Source organism: Martes martes (genome assembly GCF_963455335.1).
Source record: "Martes martes genome assembly, chromosome: 18".
Lineage (NCBI taxonomy): Eukaryota > Metazoa > Chordata > Mammalia > Carnivora > Mustelidae > Martes > Martes martes.
Genome location: NC_137906.1, coordinates 14,998,088 through 15,021,056, shown reverse-complemented (window position 1 = coordinate 15,021,056; position 22,969 = coordinate 14,998,088). Strand labels below are relative to the sequence as shown.

Here is a 22,969-nt window from a genome sequence, read left to right as displayed (position 1 = left end):
CTAATACGGGAAACACAACTTGCGGCAACACATTCTCTTACAGTTACACAGGTCCTGGGCTGCATTTCAAAAGGCACAGAAACAATTCAACGTGCATGGAAAACTTTGGGCAGGACAAACGGACCCACCATGGCCACTGGGGGAGGGGGGAGCAGGGGACAACGGGCGGTGTGGCCGAGAGACGGTGAATTTTGTCTTACGTCACCTCAGTGTGTCTCAATGCGAATGTTTTTGTGTACAATAGTAAGTCATGGAGTGCTCGTGTGATTAGAAATGCATTTAAAAACTTACTTTTACTCAAAGCCTTACTGGCTTTGAGGGCAATGAAAACACTGAGTACATGCGCTAAATGTACTGAAAATGCACAAATCCAAAAGCCCCACAGACTGGAGAGTGGAGTCAATTAGCCCAAGGAAATCCAGGGGCACTGCTGACAGAAAATACAATGCATGAAATAAACGTTTTCTTTTACCCTGGTAACTCCTGGCAAGAGACACAGGGAGAAATGGCATTACTTTGATCTAGAAAGGCTACCACGTGTTCTGGCCAGGCAGAAACACCCTCAGACCAGACCTGCAGGAAGGAAGTTCTAGGGAGAGCAGGCTCGACATTGTTTTGGATCCACAGGGCACCTCTCTGGGTACCTGCCTCAGTCACGGAGTACAGGGGCCCCTGCAGACGCCCAAGGCCCGAAACAGGAGAGCTGTGAAAGCGAACGCCCAGAGGCGTGCTCCAGGAAGGGGACACTGCGGGGGAGGCCGGAGGGAGGACTGGCGGGTTCAAGCCACAGTGTCAGCGTGGGATGGGGCAGATACCCACCGCGGTTCTTCTCAGGTTTTGGTGAGTATCTGACCTCACAAAGGGAGGGTCACATGAGCTGTTGGCCCTGGGCCCGGCTCCCTTCACCCCACGGCTTTGCTGCGAAGAGAACCACACAAACAGGACTCCTGAGGGGCAGCCATGCCGACATTGGCCACTGGCCCCGCAGCCTTGGCTCATCTCTGTGATGGGAATCTGCCTAAAGCTCTGGAGGGCACTGGGGCCAGGCCTGTGGGTGGGAGGGGTGCTTGACCTTTCCTCCAGGGCTGTGCTGAGGCTCCTGGGGCTATGACTCCAAATCAGCATCCAGTGCCTGATCTGTCTGCCTCTCTGCTTTTTGGAGGATCCGGTCTAAGCCTCTGATGGGAAAGGGTGGCTGCGTGTACCTGCTTCTCGGTCCTGCACCCTTGGCTTAAGGCCACACTTAGCAGCTAGCATCTCAGGCTGGGCGGGGGTCTCACCCCTGTCCCAGTCCCTCAGAAGCCCCAATCTGTCCCTGGCTAGCCCATCCCCTTTGCAGTACAGCAGCCCAGCAATGCAGTGTGGTCCCGGGGCCTGGGGAGCAGGCGGCCTTTGGAGTGGGGACAGCTCTGGGACCCTGAGAAATGGTCTGCAAGGGACAGTGGTGCCCACTGTGTGTCCCTAGCCCCAGACACAGCCTGGCCAGAGCCCTTGTCCAAGGCTGCCTTGGCCTCACAGCAGGTAGGGAAGTGGGCACTGAGGCTCCCCCAGTCCCCCTGAGCCTTAAAAGAGGTACAGATAGGGCATTGAAGGCATGGAAGCTGCCAGCACGTGTGTGGTCCCTGCAGGCACGACAGTGGGGTGACATCACCTCTGGGGCATGATCAGCTCCAAGATTCAGGAACGGATGCCAGTCTTGGTTCCAGGACCGGGAGTTCAGGGTCACCAGGAAGCACAGGGGTTCAGGGACGGATGCCAGTCTCGGTTCTAGGACCCAAGTTCAGGGCCACCAGGAAGCACAGGGGTTCAGGGACATGCCAGAGTCTCTGTTCCAGGACTGGGAGTTCAGGACCACCAGGAAGCACAGGGGTTCAGGGACAGATGCCAGAGTCTCAGTTCCAGGACCGGGAGCTTAGGGCCACCAGGAGGCACAGAGGGCTGCTGTCCTGCACACGACAGCTGGCTCCCAAAGCAGCCAGCTGATGTTAGGGTGCCCTGTTCCCACCTAGGCTGGGGGATTCCAGGTCACAGCAGACCTTCCTTCTCTCCAGGATCAAGAAGCAGAGCCTTCATCTAGGAAAGAAGGCAGACCTGGGAGGCAGGGAGGATCCCACGTGGACTCAAGGGACAGGGGTCTTTTTAAAAAAATTTTTTTATTTGACAGAGATCACAAGTAAGAGGAAAAGCAGGTGGAGAGAGAGAGGAGGAAGCAGGCTCCCCACTGAGCAGAAAGCCAGATGCGGGGCTCGAGCCCAGGACCCTGGGATCATGACCCGAGCTGAAGGCAGAGGCTTTAACCCACTGAACCACCTAGGCGCCCCAAGGGACAGGGGTCTTGACCACCCTGTCTGCCAGGATACCCTCCCTCCCCGGCAGGGGCTGCTCTTGGGCACACAGTCCCGGCTGCGCACCCACACCGGCCAGGAGTGTGGTGCTGGGTGCAGGGAGAGAAGGCCCCTGGCTGTGCACAAGCCCCGTGGCCACACCGGCTCAGCCACTCTGAACACCTGTGATCCTGGCCCACTGTGTGAAACTGGTATCTGTGGCAGACCAGGGTGTGCCTATAGCACCACGTGTGCCTCAAGGTGCCACATGTCTGCAGTTTCCCTCCAGGGGTGGCCCTGGGGATGTACCTGCGTAGGGTGTCCCAGAAGGCCCATGGAAACCAGTACCCCCAGAGGGGACGGGCAGGTGCAGGGGGGCTCCTTGGTCTCTGCCTGCTCTAGGGCTGCTGTTCTGGGGCAGAGCCACAAAGTCACCCCCAAAAGTACCCAAGGACCTCAAACGTGTGGCTGAAATCTTGCCATGTTTCTGGTTCTCCCAGGAGATAGCACAGACCCATCTCCAGAGGGGGCCTAGCTTCAGCTGGGAGCCAGGACTCCTGCTGGCCTAGTCTCACTCGTGTTCTTAGGGCAACCTGGAGACGCTGGAGGCCGTGTCTGCTTCGCTGTCGCCTTCCGGCAGCGCCTGTGCTGGCTGACGTGGGCTTGGGGGCATTGAGCCACAGAACGAGTGGTCTCACTGTGTGCTCAGGCGATGGCTGTCCTCTGCCGTGTGGGTAAGGGCTTCCGGCACACAAGACAGCAAGCTTGCAGGAGGCCCGTTTCGCCTTTCTGTTGGCTCGTTCTGGTGAAACCACAGCGGGAACAACATGCGTTTACGAGGTGCCAAGCCCACCAGTCTGCTCAATGTGCCACTTTGCCTTTTCTGGGGCCCCCTCTGTACCCTGTGGTGTCAGGCCTTTGGGATGAGGCTTTCCGATGGTTCTGTGTGGCTTTGTGGGTGGACTGCCCTGCGGACCCCTCTGCTCGGGTGCCGGAGACGTTGGGTGACGGGCTGTCATGGTGTGAGTGGAGACTACCCATTCCAGACTGAGCTGACCACAGAAACCGGGCCATACAGACCTGCCACCCCAAAAGCAGCGGGCCCCTGGCATTGTCCCCCACCCCTTCTCTGGAAACTGGGGTTGTCCAGCAGCGGTGCCAGTGGTTGGTTGATGTGCCCCTTCCGCCCCCTCCCGTGGACCTCCCACAAGTGTCTGGGTTGAGCCAGACTATCCAGTGTGGGCTTTCTGCCAAATGAGAGACTCAGGGGAGGGTTCTCACACACATACAGGCAGTGCACGCTACGGTGACATGGGTGCTGGCCACACACCGCTGGGTGTCTCGTCACTTGTCTGCACCTGCTTCCAAGCACAGAAGCTGCACCGGGTGAAATGTGGATGGCTCTAAGCCTCAGGGCCCCAGGAGAGACAGTTCACCCCAGGCCCAGGCCCAGGCCCAGCCCCAGGCGTGCAGCCACAGCCTCTGGCCATGGCTTAGGCCCCAGGAGGGTGGACAGCAGCTCTCTGTGTCCCAGAGAAAGGCCCCTTGTCTTTCCCAGGGCACCCAGGAGCAGAGATCAAGTGCTCCTCTTCACACAGAGAGCTGGGCAGGGAATGTCGCCTGGGCAGAAGATGGAGCGGCTGGCCCAGCCATGGCACGGCGGCAGCCAGAGCCCAGGATGGGCCCAGAGCTGCTAAAGTCCAGCGACGTGGCAAAGACCGAGGGTGATGAAGAATGCGCCTCACAGGTCAGCATGGTCCTGCCACCTGCTACAGAGGAGAGTGGGGCCAAACCAGCCATCCTCCAGGTTTTCCCACTTGGAATTCCAAAAGGAGACGCTAGACTCAATGCTTATGAGGTTTCATAAAGCAAGGGAAACTGTTTTTCCTCCCTGAGATCATGTGTGGAAACCCAAAACTTGATCAGCATCGGAGCAGCTTTGGGGGAGGGGATGAAGGTTTCTCCCCCCGCTCTGGAACCCTCTCTCCGCCTGTCTACATGGTGGAGTAACGCCTCCTGACATCTGGTGGCCACGTTTTATTTTTCAAAATGTGGTAAAGGAAAAGTAACTCCAGCAGGAGAAATAAAATCTAGAATGTAGCCAAATTTAGATGAAAACCCCCAACTCTTCGCTACAGGCTGTCCTCAATGGCCCCCCAGGCCAGACAAAGAAATGTGCGCACACCCCTTTGCTGTGGGGAGCTCTGCTCACCCCACAGCTCTACCATGCAGGGGGCTCGGGCCCCTGGGACTCACAGCTCCGGCCTGGGCAGGTGCCCTCCAAGGCAGAAAGTGGGAGCCCAGGCCTGTAGCAGCCCAGCGCAGCCAAAACACAACGTCCTCACTACAGCGCAGAAACAACAGAAGTTGGAATTCTGCATCCTTCTTTTTCATGCTGAGTGTTTGCAATGGCTGCGGGCTGCACGCTCAGAGCACATCTGTCAGGACAGGGCTCCACCTCTAGGGCTCCCACATGGCCACCCCCAGGTCTGGCCCAGGGCAGCCAGCGGTGACAGGATGGGTCTTTGCAGGTTCCTGATGCCCATACCTACCTCCCACCACATTCGCTCCTGTTTTAACTTTTGATATTTGCAGAAAGCTCTGGGGTTTGACAGAGCTTATCTCCACCAGCCCGTTCACAGAGGTCCCTACAGATGGGGACTAGCACATAGCGCTCTGGAGATGCCCTGCCACCTGGAGGCCAGTCTGTGGCAGGTATGGATGAGGGTCGTGAAGGGTAGAGATGTCCGCCCAGCAGGCTGGGTGCTGGCTCCTGACCCACCAGGACCAGTTCTCAGAGGTGGGCAGAGGCCGCACCAAAAACTGAGAAGGGCTGGGCCTTCCAGAAGGTTGGGCTTAAGACTGCACCCCAGAACCTCTTAGGTTCTACTTTTATGAACTGTCGACTTTACCCGGGGCATCTAAAACCCCAGGACTCACCCCAGGCATGCATACAAGCCTCCACCTGGCCCATGTCCGCTGTCAGCCCCAGCAGAGTAGTTGAGCCCAGAGCCTGGTCCTGGTCCTGGTCCTGGATGAGCTTGGTCTGCCGGCTCCAGGCAAGCCCTGGGCAGCAGTTCCCAGCAGCAGTCGCTCATGAAGAGCCAGGGAGGGATCGGGGGACAGGGAGACAGAGGGGGGCAGGGGGCACCGAGTCTGAGGCTCAGAGCCTGCCCCACTGGGGTCCAACTAGGCCTGGGGGGGCTCTTGCTCCCTACAAAATAGAAAACGTGCCTTGTGCTGCCAGGTTTTTATCTCACAGGGCCTCTTGCCACAGCTGACGGCAGGAGGGGCAAGGCTAACCCCGGGCCCAGAGCAGAGGCCACACTGGCTCCCGCCAGACAGGGCAAGTGCTCACCACACGACTGAGGCTCCGAGGACAGAAAGCAGGCTGAGAGTGAAGGCAACCTTTCAGCCAGACCTCGGTGTGGCATCAGGAAGGCAGGGGGCCATCAGCACCCGTGCCCTGGGCCCGCAGAAGACAGCCCCCACTCCCACCACGGGGTCTGCAGCCTGGCTGGAGGCAAGGGAGGGGGGGGTGCGTGGCTGTGGGAAGCTGGAGGCAGGGCTCCTCCACCACTTCCAGGACACAAGCCAACCCGGCACATGGCAGGGGAGGTACATGGTACCTGCTGCATGAATCTGGAGGGTCTGCCTCCTGGGGCAGGGGGTGGGGGGTGGGGAGCAGCATTCCCCAGATGGTGTCCATGACAGGCACTGACCCATCTCCCCAGTGACAGGTGTGCAGGAAAGGCCTGGGGAGGAGGTGGGAAGGGCCGGAGCTCATCCAGCAGGCCAGTGACAGACCCAGGCTGAGTCCTGCCCACTCTCCCCAACAAGAGGCCACCACACCATGCAGACAGAAGAGCACCCACCCGCTCTGTCAGAGCCAGAGTGATTCAGGGAGTGCTGGTTCTCGCCTCTGGGCGATCTTCAACCACAGCTGTCTGTCCGTAAACCGCCCAGAATGCTCCAGGCGCAGTTTCAGCACAGGGGGGCCCTGGTGCCACAGTGGGGTCTGCTGACCCTCTGAGTCTCGGAACCCTGAAACCAACTGTTCCAGAGCCCAGAGTTCAGGCAACAGAAGGGTCTCCGGAGTCGGGGGTCCAGGGATCAGTAGGAGAAAAGGAAGTTGGCTCCAGCTCACAGGCCTCCCCACAATGAAGCCCCTCTTCCTTCTGGTTCTGAACCCATGCCTCAGGGGGCAGGCAGGAAGCCCACAGCTCCATCTGTGGTACCACTGGAAATTTTGTTCCAGTTCAAAGACCGAACCTTCATCAGACTCATGACCCTAGTTATGAAAATTCAGCAAGATCACTTACAGTAACAAACTACCTTTTCCTTTTCTAGAAACAATGAAGAACAAAAAAGGGAGTGTTTCCTATGATTTTTCAACGCCATGTTTTATTTTGAAATGAGAAGACACACATGCAGCTGTTAGAGGCAAGTGAGACTCCCCGCACGCCCCCTCCACAGGTTCCTCGGTGACACAGCCTGCGGGGCTAGCGCCAAGGCTGCAACCAGGACAGGCCTTTTCAGCGACCCAAAACTCACAGCAACACCCAGCAGACTCCAGATAGAGCCAGTGATATAAAAGGTGTAGGGACCAACCATGACATCCTTCTAAGGCTGATGTCCCCAAACTCCCTCTTGCCTAATACATCTGCCCAAGTTAACCCACACAGTGACGCCTCTGCTACTGCACGGATGGGACAATTTCCCCGTTTCATTTTGTTTGCAGCACCGGATTCAAACAGGAACTTCAGAAAACGTGCACACTGGCAACTCGGGAAGCTGCTTTGGTAAACCATGGAAGCTGCCACGAACCAGAGCCGCGTGGCCGTGCGCATGCTGGGGGTGTCGCGCTGGTGCTGAGCGGAGGCAGACGCGGGCTCTGGCCTCGAGGAGCTCACGGCCGGATGTAAGTGAGCTCCTGGAGGACAGGGAGAGCGGCGGCCAGAGCAGCTGTTCAGGGCGGCGGAGGCTCCTCGCAGAGCACAGCTCCTGGATCCAGATGCCTATGCACGTGGCGGGGCCTGTGCACCCCTCAGAAGGCTTTCAAATGCGAGACTCAACACATGCGACAGAGACCGTTACCAGGAGAGAACCCATCTGTGCTTCGCTGAGCGTTGGCCACAGGCTTGACAGCCAATGTAACTGGGAGGTGCCGGTAAGCACAGGGGATAGGTCTCCACCCACCACCTGCCAGGACACACCCATGCCCACGCCCTCCACAGATCCCGCCAATGCCCTGTGGTCTGCCACGGACACTCACAGTGGGAGGAAACGCTAAATGTCAATAGAGACAGCAAGAGGTTATTTTTAATTCCAGGCTCCAACTCTCTGAATTTGAGAGCCGGGGTTAAGAACGTAACCCCAACCTGAGCCCGGCTCCCCAAGCCTGCAGCCTCCACCACCACATGCGCCCCGGAAGAGCCAGGTTCCTTCCCCACCTACTTCTCCCCATCAAAATCCACCTGGCCTCGGAAAATAGGATGGAAGCCACTAGACGCTCTTCCCAGAAACACACACGCAGGAACACACCTCAAAGAACAGACTCCAGGACCCCAATGTAGCTCGCCTCCCCGGTTTTCAGGGAGGAGTCGTCGTACAAGGGGTAAAGTCTTGTCCCACACCAATGTTCTTCAAACCCCAGGGGCTGGACTGTCAATGGGCCCCGCCTCCCAGTCTCAGCTTCCCAGCCACGGGGCTACCTCTGCCGCCACACAGCATTGCTTCGTGCTGGGCAGGCTGTGAACACCAGACAGCCCAGAGCCAAGAGACCAGCATGGGTCATGAGCGCCGGGCAGCTCAGCTTCTACTGCTGCTTCTCGTAACCCCAGGGCAGAAATGGAGTTTGTGGTGTGAGGGTGAAGTTTGTCAGAGACCCATATGCACTGAAAAGCCCAAAGACTCCCAGGTACACAGACGTGGGTACAGGAGCTGGGCAAGATGACCAGCCCCACAAAACCCTGTGAACAGTTCCACGGAGCTTCAGCCTGAGATGGGCGTCAGGACACCACTGCTCTCCCACACTGTGCTAGGACCAGCTTACTGGGTCCTTGGGAGACAGACTGGCCCCGAGCCAGCAGAGAGAGCTCTGCCCAGCCTCACTCCTGAGGTGTGACGCCACAGGTGTCTGCAGACAGAAGTGACCTCCAGCCCTGAGATGCCATGGTCAGGTTACAAAGGTCAGGTTAGTTCTCTGGATACAAAGTCCTCCAATATTGCAAGTCATTCCTTTTATTTAGGACACATCTACCATTTCACAGCTGGTCTGTCCATTGATCTACAGTCCGCATGTCCAGCCCTGTCCCTGGAGAGCCCTCTCCCTAGTGTCGGCAGACACACGGATGGACACCAGGAGCAGATAGGCTAGGGTTTTGGGGGAGATGGAGGCAGACAAATCTCCACTTTCCTGAGAGTGAAGGAGGTGTGCAAGTGCTACCCACAGGGACTGGGGACCAATGGGGAGAGCCACCTGGAAGACCTTGGTGACACCTTCCTCCTTCTACTTTACTGGCCAGAGGGAACCATCCACAGCCAGTCCTGTCTCTGCCACAGAGAGTCCTGACTGGTAGAGACTCCAGCAAGCCGCCCCTCCTGGCAGGAGTGGTGGACCAGCCCTGACAGGGCACTGTTAAGTCAGCACCATCACTGGAGGCTGGTTCAACGTGGAACGTGGTCCATCTCAGCACTGCTTCGCTCAGAGCACCATCTGGGGTGGACGTCCAGGGCAAAGCGCAAGTCAGGTGCCATGGGACAGAAGTGAAGAGCAACCCTGTTCTCAAGGGGCCCTAGCTGGGGACAGAGGGCCAACGTGCGAACAGACTGAGCTGTGGCTCTGCCTCCAAGCCTGTGGACATGGCTGCACAGACAGGAAAGGCCATGGGGGAAGGGAATGGTGATGTGGACCAGGAGAATGCCAAATGCAGCAGCTGAGGAGAGTGGACAGGGGAGGCGGGCAGCTCATAGGACACACGCTCAGATGTCAACCTGAGTGTCCCCACAGGCTGGGAGAGTGTACCAGGGTGTGGCTGAAGTCTGCACAGGCTGTGGAGAGGCTCGGGGACGTCTTCAGGGCCATGAGATCACAGAAAACATGGCAAAGGAGGGCACAAGGACAGGGAAGGCCCCATGCTCTTCATCAGAAGAACGTCGACTCCACGGAGAACGAAGCTGTAAGTGGGGCCGCCCTGCCGAGTCGAGGGGTCAGCGTTTCTTACCAGGGATTTACGGCAGACAGCGTTTGTCTGCTCCAGCACAGTCTTAGAGCCTTCTTAGAGCAGGCCGAGTCCCCAAAGAGGCTGTGAGGGACCCTCCTTGCCAAGCCTCCCAGCAGGCAGGCATAGAACTGGGCCAGGCAGACCCCCAGTCCTTCATGGCCACCCAGAGAAGGTGTGGATGCCACCCCTCTAAAGGGAAAGGCTAACCTCTCATTGGAGGCAAGGAGCTCACTGGGTCTTCCCGGACCTCCAGGCCCTGAGGGCCATGCCCTCCCATCCCCCCTGCTGCCAGCCCGTGCTGCCTTGGGTTGATGACCCCTCTTGGTACGAACTTTGTCATCCACAAGTAGAACTGGCCACCTGGGCCCTCATTTGATTTTAGGGAACTCATGATCTGGACTCAGCACAGGCGTGGAGCCCGGCTACACCAGGCATGGTCAACAGCGTCAGGCGGAGTGTCAGTTACAGCTTTTAGGCGTGAGGACTAGGTTGGAAGGCAAAGGTCACACGCTAGGCCCTGCCCCGTGCTCACAGGAGGCCCCCCCCAGCCACGCCCACCTCCTTCCTAGTAAACTCTGAATCTGCCTTCCTTTCATTTCCGGGAACGTGGAACTGGCCAGGAACTGAAGGCTGCACATTGTGTTTAATCTGGAAACACCAGACAGGGCAGAGCTAGGCAGAGTATTAAGTATGACTCGTCAATTAGTCTAGAAATAACATGTAATATATAAAAAATACGCTTCTCAACAACTTCCAAAAAATCTGCTGACACTCATTCCTAATCTGGCAGTGCTGACCTTGCCACACATTAACAAAAATCAGGTTCTTCATGCTTGAAAGCATACTACAAAACTGCGAAACACCTAACCCCACCACAGTCACGGCAGGCCCAGGGCTCTGGGAGCAGGCACAGAGGGCCAGCTCTCGTGGAAGTGATGCGGTAAGAAGCACTGACACGGCTTCTTTCCCCGAAAATAGCCAACAGTTCTGCACAAGATTCTCCAAAATGTTTTCATGCTGCTCCAACTGAACAGTCTTTGGACTGTTTTCTCCCTCGGCGGCTTTTGGGCCCTGAGGAGGAAGAGAGAGCTGAGCCTCTGGATACAAACTGAACAGGACACCTGGATCCAAATCCTCATCTCAGGGGCCCCGCTGCCTTCTGGGCCCTGTGGGCTGGTCAGGACCCCCAAAAGGTCTGAGCTATGGGGAAAAAACCAAAACGTGTTACTGGCTCCATGATGAAACAGCAAAACCCAAACAAAGGCTTCAATGAATGTCTACAGCGTCTCATTAAGTCAATTCCATCAACTGTTAAATATTATTTCATCACATTTGGAAACCAAGGGTTAGATTTTTCTCACTTTGCAACACCTACTGAATGTACAGTGAAAAATCACATGCCTAAATTGTGAGTTACAGCCACATAATTTCACAAGCAGAACAGTAATACCCTTGTAAAGTTTTACTCCCCCAAACAAGGATGTGCCCTGTGTGGGTGGGCCTTGCAAAGTAAAGGCCGCCCTGGGCTACGAAAGCTTTGAAGACGTGTCCCAGCCAGAGGACAACACCCAGCCAGAGGACAACACCCATCCCAGGGGAGGCAAGGGTAAGGACAGGTGAGTCCCAGGGTTCAGAGCAGGGACACGGTTTAGACCCTTCCCCGCTTTTACAGAGAAGAGCTGGAGAGCCAGGGGACTCCCGTGGGGTCACATGGCCTGGGTCTGAGACTAGAACCCAGCTCTCTGAAGCAACAAGCAAGGGTCAGTCTCACAGGCCTTCCCCAGGCAGGAGCTGCTAAGGGTACAGCTCGGAGCTTCCCACGCGCCTCCCACCCCAGGGCAGGACGCAGCTCAGAGTCTCCCCCATGCACCCCATTTCCCCCCCACCCCCGGAGCAGGACACAGCTCGGAGTCCCTCCCCTCTGATGCAGGACACTGGTCGAATCCCGCCCAGTCCCCCCGCTATCCACCCAGTACAGGGCCAAGTTCGGAGCCCGCCACCTCCCCCGGGTGTAGGACCCAGCTCCGAGCTCCCCACGACTACCCCTACCTCCCGCTGCAGGACACAGCTTGGGGCCCCCTCCTCACCGCGCAGACCGTCGAGGTGGTGAGCAGGGCGCCCTAGGGCCCCAGGAGGCGGGGGAAGGTGGACCCGGGTCGCTGGGCTAGGCTCCCAGGACGACCCCGTGACCCCGGCAGCGGCGTGGGCCCACCCGCGCCCGACCCCATGGGGGAAGGGCACCCCGCCCTCACAGCGAGCCGTCTTACGGGAACCCGTCTTACCCGGGCAGCACCCCCCACTCCGACGCGCCCCGCCCTCCGCGCGCTCGGGCAGGGCGGAATTCCCCACCCGCCACACACCCACTGGGCCCCCCTCCCGGGCTCGGCGTACTGACCTCCGCGTCCCGGGCCGTCAGTGTGCCCAGGGCCCGCCCGGCCGCAGAGCCCGCGCACTGCGCATGTCAGGCCGGCCTGGCTCGGCTGGAACCGGATCCAGCCGGCCGGGCAGTGACGCAAGCACGCGGGCGCTCGGCGTGTGAGGTCCCAGCGTGCGGGCGTGGCTCCGGGCGGTGGGCTGGACCCTGCGGGCGAGGGGCCGCGTGTAGGCGTGTCTCTAAGCAATGGGCGGAGACTGTCGCCGCAGGTGGGCGCGGACCCCCTCCCCCTCACCCCAGCCCTGCTCTGCTCTGCAAAGGAGGCAGGAGAGGTGCGGCGCCAAGTTCCTTATTTAAAGAGGTTGTTCAGAAGAGGAACGGCGATTCGGGACAGCTTCTCGGTCCACAGCTGGGCCACCAAGAGCCCACGCGCAGAGGTCTGCCTATTTCCAGGCCCGGCTTCCGGGCTGCTCCCGACAGGAGAGGCAGAAAAACCAGTGCTGCAGTGCCCCCAGTCGCTCCCCATTTGTCTGCCCACAACATGGACCCCCATCTGACTGGCAGGCTTTGGTCCCATGCACTGGCCCCACTCCCACATCTCCACCACTTAAGCACCCTTGGGTTCCTTGAACCTGTCCTGCTGTCTCCTCCTCAGGGCCTTTGCACAAGCTCTTCCCTTTGCCTGGAGCCTCACGACCAGTCTGCCTCAGTTTCTGAGAAACCTCTGCTTCACCTTCTGAGCACGCGCCCAATCACAGCCCCACTGCCCTTCTCTAAGTGTATACCCACTGGAACCCACTGATTAACATCTAGTCCCCTCCAACTGGGAGCTCTGCAGGGCAGGGCTCTAAGACACTGCCCAGCCAAACGTAAGTGTTCAACAGAGACCCACTGAATAAATCAGTCACAAAGATTTTCCCTCACCATGTGAACACCTCAATCTCTTCCGGAGGATGTGTTCCCTCCTGTAAGAGAGCAGGTGAATCTTAGGACGCAAGAAAAAAACACACTCAGGCAGCCAGGAGACTTCCAAAGCCTGTTGGAGGCTCCAGTGGCAGGGCTGGTCGGGGACAGATGCAGAGGGCATCTCAACCACCTCTCTGGCAGAGGTCAGAAGCCAGGCATCCCAGGACACTGTACTCTGGCTGCTGGGACAGCTCAAGAAGCCGTATCTTCATTTGCCCACTGTGTGCCGGCTCGCGGGTGTGGGTGTCCCATCTTCCCAGTCTGATAAGGATCTCCAAGGTGCGGGAACCAGAACAGACTCACTCTTTCTTTCTCTTTCTTTCTTTCTTTTTCTTACTTTCTTTCTTTTTTAAAAGATTTTATTTATTTACTTGATACAAGACACAGCGAGAGAGGGAACACAAGCAGGGGGAGTGAGAGAGGGAGAAGCAGGCCTCCCACCGAGCAGGGAGCCCGATGCAGGGCTCCATCCCAGCATGCTGGGATCATGACCTGAGCCGACAGAAGGCAGATGCCTAATGACTGACCCACCCAAGCACCCCTGGGATGGACTCTTTCTGTGCTTTTCCTCTGGGTCATTTCACCCCTACCCACGGGCTGATCCACACAGAGGCTTGCTCATCGGTGATGATGGGGGCAGGCACACAGGGACTGCAGAGGCCTGTGCCAGAGCCAGATGGATGAAGGGGAAGGCAGGGGGCAGGGTGTGGACACCCTCTGTGCCCCGTCTTCTCACCTGTGCTGTCTTGCTTAATCCCTGGAATACAGGCATCAGCATCCCCACTTAACAGATAAGGAAACTGAGACTCAGAACTGTTTTTTAAAAAGTTTCCAAGACTGCCAGTTTCCTGGAAAGGACTCCATTCTGGGACTTCTGAGTCCGAGAAGATCTACGTGCTGATTTTCTAGTGCATTCCAGTGTCACTACTCAGCTTTAAGAGCCCTCTGATTGATTGCTTTCTTCACACCCCCTGTCTGGTTCGGTGACTCAGCAGCAGCCCTGGGAGAGGGAGCGGGAAGGGGAGGGAGCTGGCCTGGCACACCACATGCAGGGGTGGGACACATGGCTCTGAGTGCACTCTCATGCCCTCCACCATGTACCCACACTTCACAGAAGAAGGGCCTGGGATCAGTGAGGGCCCCAAATGTGCCAGACCTGGCTATTCCAGACCCACTGTCCCTTCCAGTCCCAGCAGGTTGCGCTCTACCACCCCTGAGGCACATGCAGAGGCCCAGGCACTGGGCAGGTGGAGCTCTCCCCAACAGCAGGCACTGCCAGGCCATGCTTCCCAGCAGCTGTCTGATCCTGGGCCTCACCGGAGAGCAGCAGGCACAGGGCCACTCACTGAACCTGTGGGGTTCAGGGTGGGGGCCCCAAGAGAAATGGTACCTAGTACAGCCTGAGAGCCTTTGTGGACAAGGTCCCGCTGGTAGAATGACCAAGAGTCCTGCCTGCCGTGTGGGCCAGGCAGCAGTACCTGCGTCTGCCCCAAGGGACCCCAGAACCCCACCCTCTCCAGGCAGCTCAGCAGCTCCTGGTCAGGAAGAGCCGGGATCGAGGACTAGTACTCATTTCACACGTATTTGTTTAGCAATGTTTTGACACTAAATACTCCTCTGAGTGGTGACTATACTGTGGGGTAAAAAACAAGACAAAAACGCCTGCATCCACAGTCTGAATGTGTTTCCCCCAAACCCATATGCTCCAACCTAATCCCTGGTGTGATGTTATCCGGAGGTGAGTCCCTGGGGGAAATGCACAGGTCATGAGGGCAGAGACCCAGAGAGCTCCCTCGCCCCTTCCACCATGTGAGGACACATCCTGAAGATGGCCCTCCATGAACCGGGGGAGGCCTTCCCCAGAACCCCGGCCATGCCAGCACCTTAATCTTGAACATCCAGCCTCCAGAACTGTGGGAAATCACTGTCTGTTTGTAAACCATGCCAGCTGTGGCATTCTGCTACAGTGGCCTGAAGTGACAGAGACACCTGCCCACAGTGAGATTCCATGAGAAGACTAAAATACTCAGGGGACAATTAGGGAGCATAGGTGGAGAGTAAGTTGATTTTAACGTGTTGTGATTGAAACGTCTGGGGGAGGATAAAGGTCAAGAACAACAGTGATGGGAACGCAGTACCTGAGACCCAAGGTAAGAGCATGGCCTGTGGTATGTGGAGAAAGGGGTACAGTAAGCACACAAATCCTGGGGAGGGGGCATGGAGGCCCACATGAACCAGACGAGAAGCTGGGTGGCTGGGGCCACAGGAGGAATGTAGAGCTACCCCATGAGGCTGGGGGGTTTAGAACCATGAAATACTCACCAGAGCTTCCCCCAGAGGCAATACAAACTAGCCTTCAAAACCAGGGTGCCAGGCCTCCAAGATCATGTTGATCCTTCTGAGTCATGAAAGAAAGAATAACTATGTTGGACACTACTAACTAGAATGTTTGGTCCATCCGCATGCCCAATTTCCCAGGCATGCGGCCTCCCAGAGGACCAATCAGTGGTGAAATCCACAGGATATGCTGCAGGGGGTTTGGAATCTCCACCTGGATACGGACAGGCACACCCTACAAAGCTCCGGGACACAGCACTTTCCTCCCACTGAGCCTCTAGGCAGAGGCCCTGCTGGTTGTGGTGTCTGATGGACAGAAGCCTGGCTGTGGCATCTGATGGACAGAAGCCGTGCGTGGCACACGGGAGCTAAGCAGTAAAGCCACAGGCGAGCAGGGTCTGCTGTCAGCCACGAGCAAGAGGAAACCAAGCCAAGCACAGCTGCACGCCTTCCCAGCTCTGGTCTCCGGGCCACGTCTGCCCCTCCCCTCCCCGGCAGGCCAGGGCCCCCATCACTCCAGCCGTGGGATGTCTCCTAGAGAGCCTCTCGCCCAGGCCCAAGTGGTCTCCCTGGAGTTCTGTCACCCGCTGACAGAAGGATGCACGGCAGCTCCACGCAAGCTCTGGCCTGGCCCAGGCCAGGAGGGGCCACTTCCCAGTGCAGCCATGAAGCCAGTACCAGCCTGACAGCACGAAACAGAGAAAACCACAGACCAACATCCCTCATGAATATGAACGCAATGATCCTAATCAGCAACACATACAGAGAACCGCAGACCGCAACTGTTTACCCAGGGACGCAGGGCTGATTCAATCCTCAAGAATCAATCTGTATAATCCACCTTATCAACTGGCTAAAGAAGGAAGAACACACCATCCTATCAACTGAGGCAGAAAAAGCACTGGACAAAATTCAAACCCCATTCATGACATACCTCCTCAGAAACCTGCTAATTGCGGGAAGCTTCCTCAACTTGAGAAATAACATCCACACCACCACCTGCTCTGTCAGTCCAGGAGCAAGGCAGGAAGACCCTCTTACTTAACTGCTAGCCCACTGCTAGCAGAGTCCTAAGCCTGCATGACCAGGCAGCAAAAGGGAACCAGAAACATTCAGATTGGAAAAGAAGAAGTACAACAGCCTGTATTTATAGATGGTATGGCGGTCAATACACAAAATCCCAAGGAACCTACAAAATAACTCCGAGAACTCACAAATCCAGCAAGATCACAGGACAGAGGATCAGCATGCAAAAGTTGATCGTATTTGTAGGACTTAGTGATAAATGTACGGAAAACCAAATAAAATACAATGCCACCTACAATTGCTCAAAAAAAAACAAAACAAAACGGGGTGCCTGGGTGGCTCAGTGGGTTAAGACTCTGCCTTCAGCTCAGGTCATGGTCTCAGGGTCCTGGGATCGAGCTCCGCATCGGGCTCTCTGCTCAGCAGGGAGCATGCTTTGCCCCCTCCTCTGCCTGCTTCTCTGCCTACTTGTGATCTCGCTCTCTCTGTCAAATAAATAAATCTTTAAAAAACAAACAAACAAAACAAAACAAAACTTAGTTAGAAATCCAATAAAATATATTCAGGATCTGTATGCTGGAAACCAAAAAGAAATCAGATGAAAGAAATCCATCTAAGGAAATGGGAGATGCGCTGCATTCTCGGACTGGAACCCAACCTGGTAAAGCCATTTCCTCCCAAGAGGAGAGACCGCTTTCATGCAAAACTGCGGCCAGACTTTTCACACATATATACAAGATGATTCTAGGATTTATATGGCAGATCGGAGGAACTAGAATACTTAGGGTAATTCTGAAAAAGGAAGACAAAGTAGGAAGGATAACTCTATTTCATTTTAAGACTTACTATATAGCTACCGCAGTCAAGACAGCGTGCTACTGATGGAGGGAGACACATGCACGAACAGAAAGGGACAGAGGGCCCAAAATGGTCTCATCCACATGTTGAATTTTGACAAAAGTGTAAAAGTAATTCATTGGAGGAAAGACAGTCTTTTCAACAAATGATCCTGGAGCAACAGGACATCCACAAGTGAAAAAGGAACCTGAACCAAAGAAGATGTACAGATGACAAATAAACATACAAAAAGTTCTCAGCATCATGTATCACACACACCCATGAGAACGGCCAAAACCCGCAACACCATCCCCAGCAGATGCTGGCGAGGACGCGGAGCCGTGGGGTACTGGTGGCAATGGGAGATGGGGCGGCTGCTCTGGAGGACGGTTTGGCAGTTCCTTACAAAACTAAGTGATTCTCACCACATGATCCAAACAGTCATCCTCCTTGGTAATTACCCGAAGGAACTGAAAACTTAGATCTACGCCAAAACCTGCACACAGATGTTGACAGCAGCTGTATTCTTAACTGCCAAAATTTGGAAACAGCCAGCATGTTCTTCAGCAGGTGAAGGATAAACAAACTGTGGTCCCCGCAGCCAGTGGGATATTGTGCAGCACTAAAAAGAAGTGAGCTCTGAAAGCCATGGAGGGCCCGGAGGAGGAGCCGTAAATGTGCGTTCTTCAGTGAAGGAAGCTGGTATGAAAAGGCTTCCACTGAACGATTCCAACTGTATGACGTTCTGGAAAAGGTGGCACTGTGGAGATCACCGGGTGCCAGGGGTTATGCGGGTGGAGGGCGGGGAGGAATTGGCAGAGCACAGAGACTCTTCCAGCGGTGAGTCTCCTCTGTATGATGCTATAGGGCAGACGTCTGTCCTCCATATCTGTCACAGGCGCAGAATGTACGCCACCCAGACTGCATGCTAACGGGGAGCCATGGACTCTGGGTGATGACGAGTCGCTACAGGTTCATCGACCGTGAGAAATGCACCATGCAGGGATGGGGGGCAGATAATGGGGGGAGGTTGTGCGTGCGTGGGGACAGGGGAATATGGGAAATCTCTGTACCCTTTGCTCAACTTTGCTGTGAACCTAAAACTGGCATTAAAATAGTCTATTCAAAAAAAGAAAAAAAAGTGTGCCTGGCTGGCTCGGACAGAGGAGTGTGCCACTCGATCTCCAAGTCGTGAGTTTGAGCCCTACACTGGGTATAGAGAGTATACAAAACAAAAACCCAACCTAATCCTCACAAATATTAACATACAAAAATGAACTCAGATGGACATAAACTTATCTATCAAATATAAAACTTTTAGAAGAAAACGTAAAAGAAAGTCTTTGGGACATAGGAATTAGTGAAGAACTTCTTAAACATGACATTAAACGCAGATCCATTAAAAAAAAAAAATCAATAAACTGACTCTACCAAAAGTGAGGATCTTTCTTCTTCTCTTCGAAAGACCTTGCTGAGGGGGCAGAAAGACGAGCCACAGGCCAGGCCAAAGTATTTACAAACTCCACGGGTAACACAAGTCTCACATCTAGAACACACAGAGAACTCTTGCCACTTGACAGGAAGAAAACAAACAACCCAACTAGAAAATGGGAGAGACAGACATGTCCCCAAAGAAGGTACAGGGATGGCAAACAAGCACACAGAGAGACGTGTGCTATCACGGTGCATCAGCAAACCAAGAACATGAGGAGGGACACGCCACACCTGTCGGAGCAGCTGAGAGCTTCGGGGACGGCCGCCAGGACCGACAAGGCCACACCTGGCTGCTGGGAGGGCACAAATGCTGCGGCCGCCCTGGAAAACCATCTGGCTGGTTTTTCAAAAACTGAACATGCACGTGCTCTATGACCCAGCAACTGAGAAATGAAAATTTATGTCCACGCAAAAGCCTGTCACAACTGTTGGGCTGCTTGGTCTGTAGTAGCTCCAAGCTGGACGCAGCTTGAGCTCCGAGCGGTGAGGGAACACTAACCCGGCCCTCTGTCCCCTGACTGCTGCTGGGAAATAAAAAGGAGTGGTCCAATGGTACATGACAAAAACTTGGACCTCTCAGGACATCAGGATGAGTGAAAACAGCCCCTCCCCAAAGGACACACACCAGATGGCTCCATTTATGTAACATCCTCGTGAGGACACCACCACAGAGGGGATGGGTGGCTGCCAGGAAGGGGCAGAGTGTGTGTGTGTGTGTGTGTGTGTGTGACTGTAAGGGGCAGCATGGCCGTGGAGGAGACTTTCTGTGTCTTGCCGTTGGTGGTCGCGGGGGGACACACGAGCATTGTGTCACGGTGCCCACAGCAGCTTCCTGGTTTTGGTATTGTTCTAGAGTCATGCAGAATATAACCATCAGGGAAAAGTGGGGGAAAGGTACAAGGACCGCTCTCTGCTATTTTTGCAACTTCCTGGGAATCTATAATTATTTAAAAATAAAAAGCCAGAAAAAAAAAAGAGGGAGAGCTCCAGAACAGAAACACAACCAAAAAAGCAACTTCTGTGCCTCCAGTATGGGGGGGCTGGGCGTGGCTCAGACAAGCTGTCCCCACATAAGCTGCATATGTCGATGACAGCCCGACTTTCAAGCCAGAAGGCGTAAGGCCACTGTCGGGACACTGCCTCAACTCAGTCCTCGCTGGGCTCCAGGACTGGCCAAAGGCCCAGCAGCCAGCAAACCCCTCCTTCCCTGCCCCAAGCCCACATTTTTCCAGACCGTGGAGCCTGGGCCCCTCCTGCCTTTGCCGGACAGGCTGTGCTGGGGGGTACCAAGCAGAACTATCTCCCACTGTCTCCCAAAGCCCCCCCGCCCAGTAGAATACTGGCACATTGGCCAGACTTGGGGGCTGGGGTCTTCTGCTGTTGTGGAAATGGCAGCCCTTCTGGCCTCACCACTCCTGAGCTTCTTGGGCAGAAGACAACAGGTGCAGCCTGCCGGGCAGGTGGCTGCACTCCGGGACCAAGCCGGCTGTCACAGGCCCACTTGGGCGCCAGCTCCTCCACGCCCACTCCCACTCTGTTCAGGAAATGCTCCTGAGCACACTATTTTTAATGCCGATGAAAGGCTTCAGAGGAGGAAAAGCAAAGAGCCAGCCTCCAGATTCCGGTTCTTCCTGCTAAGTCCCACAGGGACTCAGTGCCCGAAATCTGCGTGCCCACGAGGCCCCACCCAGGCCGAGGCTGAGGCGGGACAGGGGCCTGCAAGGCCGCCAAGCTGAGGCCAGGCCCTGCGGAGCCCAGGCCCTAGGCCTGGTATGACCTGCTCCTGTGCCGGGAGCAGCGGTACGCAGTCTCTGTCTTTGGCCCCCTCTTTTGGAAATTTTACAGGAGATCCCAAAGATACACAAAATTATGTTGAATCCTTGTGGGTTCAGCAGTATGGCTTGTCTTTCCACTCCTGCCCTAGCTTTGGATGACTCTGAAGCAAAGCCCAGACATCACGTCTACCTTCACCATATACCACACTCCACTGTGTTCGTGGGGAAAGGAGGTGAGGAGCCTGTGCTCCCAGGCCCAGGACCTAGAGGAAGGAAGGTTTCTCCTCGCCCAGCAACAGCCCGGCCAATGTGAAGCCCTCACTCCGGCATCCTCCAGTGGGCTCCCGTCCCAAGCAGCATCCCCATGCCCCGTCCCTCTGTTCTAAGACTGGCCTGGGGGTCACCTCGCTATGCCCGCACTAATTGTGATTCCTTTGCCATTCTGGAAGAAGGAGTTACTTTTATGATAAAATAACTGGCTGTTCTACTTGTAGGGTTAACATTATTACATAATTTGTGTGTATGTGTATAGTATAAAATCCAGACATAAGATTATATAAATAAAAGTATATAATTACAAAGAACAGCTTTCTCTAAGAAACAGAGTATCCTTATTAACTGTGTTATGTGGGAGCTGGATGGTGAGTTCTTTCTGGCTAAAACTGGGGCAGAAAAGTTTGATCAGATGAGTCCGATGACATGCCAAGTTGTTCTCTGCCTTTGTGGGTGTGTATGCCTGTGAAGACAACAGAGAAACAACAGGCCCAGCTCTGAACCAACAGCTAGACATCAGTCACACGCTTCCCATCTAGCCCATTGTCTTTCCTACGACAGGACGCTCTTACCAAGCCCTCCATGCTGCCTTATCAAAGTCTACTGTACTTTACTGGAGCCCTGAAGAACATTTACTTGCACTAATGGAACCACACAGAAGTCACCATACAGAACCTACTCTAAAACCAGACTCGTAAGAAAAAAACAAATTAACTTTGACCATTCCTTGTCCCTGATCAACACGTCACTTGGGATCAAATGCACAGTGTAAGTACATCATGGCTGAAAGAAGGTGCACCTTTCAAAAGGAAGATGACCCTGCCTTTCTGTCCAGGTTAGGGCAGTTGGAACCCTCCACATTCCGGTCTCCAGCCCCCAAGAGAATGACTCTGTGTAGCAGGTTACTCTCAGGTCCCCAGCCAGTCGTCCTGAGTCCCCTTCAGAGTGGAATGCAGCCTTTCTTATCAACTGCCACTCCAGAATCACCAGGAAGACTTGCCAAGTCTCCAGACTAAGCTAAGCAAAGGGCCATTGTGATGTTTCTGTAATCCAGGGAGAGGCAGCTCCGTGATCTCGGCAGAAAACTGGGCCGGAGTCTCCCTTTTCACTGCAGAGTGCAGTGCACAATTAGGGCACCAGCCTTGTGACCGCCACAGCAAATGCAGCTACAAAGGCTCAGCCCTGGGGCCCTGGGGCCCAGGGGCCCCCAACTCCTACTCCTCAGAAACCCTCACCAGCAATCCAGGGGAGGCCAACTGCACGTGGTTTTCACAAAGTGACATCTGAGTGTGATGCAGTCAGAAACCCCGGGTGCACGTCTGTTGCATGGCTCTTACACCCCAGTCCACATCTGCCCAGGATGATGCTGCTGTCCCCACGGACGCCAGGTTCACCCATGGGAAATGGCCTGAATGGTTGGGGAGCAGCTAGCAGCATGATATGAAGCTGTAACCCTCTGGAGCCTATTTACATTCCCTAGCTATAAAACACTGATCTTGGCTCAGCTGGAGGGTGGGCTTACTTTGAAGATCTCCCACCCCCCTCCTCCCTACACACAGACTCTCTGCCATTCTTCTGACCCTGTTTGCCTGCTTGGCAGAGTAAGTCTTTCTTTGCAGACAAGACAGTGCAGGTGACCTGAGTGCTGTCAGCTCACCCCAGTTATAAGCAGCCGTTCTTCTGGCCACCAAACACCCTGTGGGCAGACCTCAGTGGACCTGGCATTCCAGGGGCTCTGAACAGAACTCTGCTAAGGCCACTCAGACAGCAGAGTGCTTTACTTGGGCAGACTGGGTGCAAGTCCAGACCCCAGCATCTGCTGTGTGACCTTGGGCAAGTTGCATAAGCTTTCTGAGCCTTGATACAACTTAATATGAGAGGATTGTATTTCATTGCTGCTAAGACACATTTTCTCCCTCATTTTAACATTTTAAAATCAGGATGCTTCTTGTAATTGACGTGTCAGAATTTAATTGGCCAATTGTTTTCTTTACAGTGGTTCATTAAGCAGTGGTGTATACAGCATTAATGATGTCTTGGGGGTGATGACATATGCAGTAAATACCTCCAGAGGCTGCTCTGGGCGCTTGGAGGAGGAGCTGGCAGAGTAAGGCTCCGCCAGCAGTGTGAAGTGCCAGGTGTGGCCAGACGCCTACCCCACAAACCCACTTCTGGTGTTGGGCTGAGAAGTTAAGGCAATGACAAGAGGACCAAGGGGGTCTACACCTGGACTGGACAGAGAATGGGGCTCTGCTGTGCCCTTTCACCAAGGGGAGTCTGGCCCGCCAGCTCACCCACAACCACCCTCTCTAATCAGTGGTCAGGAAGCTCTCCTGT

The 22,969-nt window shown here is 55.3% G+C and overlaps 1 protein-coding gene across 4 annotated transcripts in view; it reads right to left on the bottom strand.

Annotated features, from left to right (window-relative positions):
- Nucleotides 1–22,969, bottom strand: part of CHLSN (cholesin) — a 125,101-nt gene that overhangs the window by 12,485 nt on the left and 89,647 nt on the right. Inside the window, exon 1 of one of the 4 annotated variants that reach the window (XM_080830025.1) lies at nt 11,946–12,038. The exons of 2 other annotated variants lie outside the window; for them this stretch is intronic. The gene's annotated coding sequence lies outside the window, so the exon portion shown is untranslated. Of the gene's footprint in view, nt 1–11,637; nt 11,819–11,945; nt 12,039–22,969 lie in introns of those variants that run through there. One more of the 4 variants, XM_080830026.1, reaches the window with a different exon arrangement.